The following is a 4,063-nucleotide window of genomic DNA, read 5'->3' as shown; positions in this document are numbered from 1 at the left end:
AAAAAAATCTTCTTATAATCTAGTAAATAAACAATTATCGAAATATACTAGTTAGGATGTCTTAAATGAAAATATTTAAAACCCTGTCATTAATCCAACAAGATACGTGGAAGGTGTACACGACTAAACCTATCTTGACAAGGTCATGAAAAAGACACATAGTTCTAAACATGTTCTGGTATGGAAATACGGGAAATCAATTCTATAATCTATATATGTGTAAATCTATAAATATATTTCAGTGTGCCACAGATACAATGAAATTGCCAATGGAATTTGACAAAACAATTCCAAAGATAAAATGAAAGAAGAAATGTTTGAGAATCATGAGGAAAGTTTATGAAAGAAGAGAAATGAAGGGTGATTTTTTTCCTACTGTGCTCTAATGCATCGTAGAGTTCTGACAATGAAAAGAGTTTGATACTAAAGCAGAAGAGGATAGACCTAATGTAACACATGGAAAAGGCCAAATTTAGACTTTTGATCTGATATAAATTCAGTTGAAAACCAAATGATTATTCAGTAGATATCGTTTGTACATTTGAAAGCAGTGAAAGTTGGGCTTTTCTGTACCACCGTTTACCAAAAACCTCTTCAGTTGGATTAAAGATTTAAATGTAATGATGAAACCACACAAGTACTAGACAAAATGTATGTGACTCATGCTGTCACTTTGGGATGAGGATGGGCTTTCCAAGTGGCACCACAAAGGGAAAGACCAATGGATTTGACCACATGAAAATGCAATGCTGTTTATTATTTATGACAGACAAAGGGGTTGTTGATATCTTTAAAACAAAAAGTATTAAGAACCCAAATAAGAAAATGATGAATGCAGAAACATGAGCTGGAAAGAAGAAAAAACCATGGTTAATAACACATGGAAAATTTGTAGTCTTGTTAATTGTATTAGCACACAACTCAGTGGCTTAAGACAACACCCATTTATTATTTAAGAATTTCTGTAACTCAGAAGTCTGGGCATGGCTTACTTGGGTTCTCTGCTCAGGGCCTTACAGGGCTGATGATGGCCAGACTGCATTCTCATATAGAGGTGTGGCAGGGAAGGATAAACTTCTGAATTCCCATATTGGTGATGGAATTCATTTACTTGCAGCTTCATTTCATGATGATTTACTTCCTAAAAGTCAGTAACAGTTTCTACTGCTCTGAGTCTCTCTAACTTCAGCAAGCCCGTTTAGAGGGCTCACCTAATTAGGTAAGGCCCACCGAGGATAATCTCCATTTTGATTAACTGAAAATCGATTGATTAGGGACTTTAATTACATCTGCAAGGTCCTTTTACTTTTGCCATATTCTGTTCATTAGAAACAAGTCACAGGTATTCATGGGGGCTGAATTATACAAGGGTTTGGATCACTGTGGATCACTACCACATTAGTAACTAAAGCATCATATAGCAAAAGTATTTTTTTTAATTTATTTATTTTTGGTTGCACTGGCTCTTCATTGCTTAGCTTGTTGGATGGAGTGTCAAGGATACAACATTCTGAAAAGCCACAACAATCTGAGATGCAGGTTGGTGAATTTTGTCAAAGCCTTAAAACTGTAATCTCCTTGATCAAGTAAATCCTCTGCCAGAAATTATTCTGCAGAAATACTTACAGATAATGTACACAAAGACTTAATCATGAGGTTGTACATGGCAGCTTTATTTATAGTACCAGAAACTTGGAGGAAAAAGGGAAAATGAGCAAAAGTGAAAGAATGGTTAAATAAACTGTGGTTTATTTATTCCATCCATATGACGGAAGTGCACTGGATCAGACTATTTTGGAGTCTGGGCTCCAGAGCCAGGCTCCCCTGGTCAGAAAGACTCCACTACTTAGCAGCTCGGTAAAATGGGTGTATATCTTAAACTGTCTGAACCTCAGTTACAAAGAGGAAATAATAACAGTACTCACTTTACAAGGTTGTTTGTGGATTAAGTGGCTCATACATGTAAATGCTTACCCCAGGAGCTAGACCAAGTCAGCACTTAATTGTATAGGAGGAGGAGGATAGGATATTATGAAATTACCACACAACTTATACAGAATGTTAAAAAGTTAAATGATAAACTCAGAAAGCAGGATAGAAGGGCATCTCTTAGACAATATTTATTTTCACTTGAGAAGTGAGACTATAGAAGATTACTATTTTCTTCTTTGTGAGTTTTTTTTTTCTTTGTGAGTTTTTATATTTACCAATTGTCCTGCACCTATATACTAATGACTTTACAGGGAAAATATCCTAACTGATATTTTTTTAAAAGAAAGGAAAAGTGGGAGCCCTAAAAGACAGGGAAGACCCCAAGGGTGAGGTGGGGATTGAACTGTTCTTGTATGACAGTGGTTCTGAAACATTTGGAATTCAAAATCAAGGAAAAACCAGTAGGGACATCACACAGGACTGCCACTATTCCATGATGCCAGGTGACACATTAAAAAAATTCCACTATCTCGGGCACGTCTCTTCTCAGCCTCTTGTCCGCAGAGGGAGCAGTATGTCTGCGGAAGTCCCCCAGGCAGCCTCCGCAGAGGAGCAGAAGGAAATGGAAGATAAAGTGATTAGTCCAGAGAAAGCTGAAGAAGCAAAAGTTAAAAGCAAGATATCCTCATCTGGGACAAAATCCTGGAGGTTCAGATTTTTTAAGTAAACGATTGCATAAAGGGTAAAAATATTTTGATTCTGGGGATTACAACATGGCTAAAGCAAAATGAAGAACAAGCAACTTCCTACTGCAACCCCAGATAAGACAGAGGTCACTGGTGACTACATTCCACTCCACAGGACCTTCCTCAGTGGAAACCATCTCTTGTTGCTAGCAAGCTGGCTGGCTGATTAAAAAGAGCTGAACCGCATAAATCTTCTAATTCCCATTATTTCTCCTTAATATGTTACTCCTCTGCTTTTTATTTCCTTTTACTCATTAAGTCATTTGAGAGTGATGGCTTTGCAGATAGCGGTAGTGTGTGCTGCTATTGTAAGGGAATATACATGTGTAGAGTTTTTGATTAGTTTAACAGTGCACTGATGAAAAGAACATGTTAGAGCAACATAAAGTAATCTACTTGAGAATAATTGTATATATTACCTAACTCCTAGTGTAGGGCTGGATCCAACAAGTAACAAGTTTCGCAGTTTTAATGTTGACTTTCTTTAATATATTTTAATTATAGCTTCGTATATTACTCTTATTTCATATAACCTTTACTGTTAATTTCTGGATTTTCCTTTTGGGTGTTGTAAAACAGAAGTTTAAGACCACAAGTTAGAAGAAAGGTCACATGTTTCAAACACAAATAGATGGGGCTCCAAAAGATTTGTACCCTATGCTTGAACTTGAAAGGCCTTAAATCTGTTTCAGCTTTAACAATAGAATTTTACTTGGGCAATATTTGCCCATTCTGGTGTAACTTACATGACTCTATTGCTTACTAACAGCTGTTGTTGAAGCTAGTATTCTTATTCAGTTCGATAGTGTTCAGAATACCTTTTGTCACTGAAGATGTGAATGAAGTGTGCATGTGCGTTGACTGTTGAATTCACTTTTGTGCCATTTTTGTAAATACAATAGTTTTGCACAAACGCTCACAACTCTCTGTATTACTTTCACATATTAAAGAGTAGATAATGTGCCAACCAGAAGCACAAGCGTTCCTACAAAAGACTCTGTATGTCATTAGAGCTTTTGTATAGTAAGAGTAGTTTATTGTCTTGGGGTTATAGAATACCAGACTGAAATCTTTGCTCGGTCTGCCATAACTTACGCTTTTTCATTTGTTACTAGTACCTGTGACATTCAGTGGCCTTGTGCAAATATGATATGTTGCTTAGGCATATCTTTTGTGCTATGCAGAACATTTCATTTTGACTTTTATGAAAATTACTGTTCATATAATTTATATAAACATTTTTAATGTAGAAACTTTTTACTTCCACAGTCAATTTGGGGGACACTAGAATAAAATATTTTGCCTCTTGTGGCCCCCTGCCTTCTTTTTTTCTTGCTTCTTTGACTCACATTGTGTTGAGCTGTGCCATTCAGCCTGTTCAGAAA

General features: G+C 36.3%; 1 pseudogene; it reads left to right on the top strand.

Moving 5' to 3' along the window:
• The first annotated feature begins 2,477 nt into the window (after positions 1 to 2,477).
• Positions 2,478 to 3,127, top strand: LOC109575302 (cAMP-regulated phosphoprotein 19 pseudogene; annotated as a pseudogene).
• Positions 3,128 to 4,063: the final 936 nt, after the last annotated feature.

Source organism: Bos indicus, chromosome 21 (genome assembly GCF_029378745.1).
Source record: "Bos indicus isolate NIAB-ARS_2022 breed Sahiwal x Tharparkar chromosome 21, NIAB-ARS_B.indTharparkar_mat_pri_1.0, whole genome shotgun sequence".
Taxonomy (NCBI): Eukaryota; Metazoa; Chordata; class Mammalia; order Artiodactyla; family Bovidae; genus Bos; species Bos indicus.
This window is presented reverse-complemented; position numbering and strand designations above follow the sequence as displayed.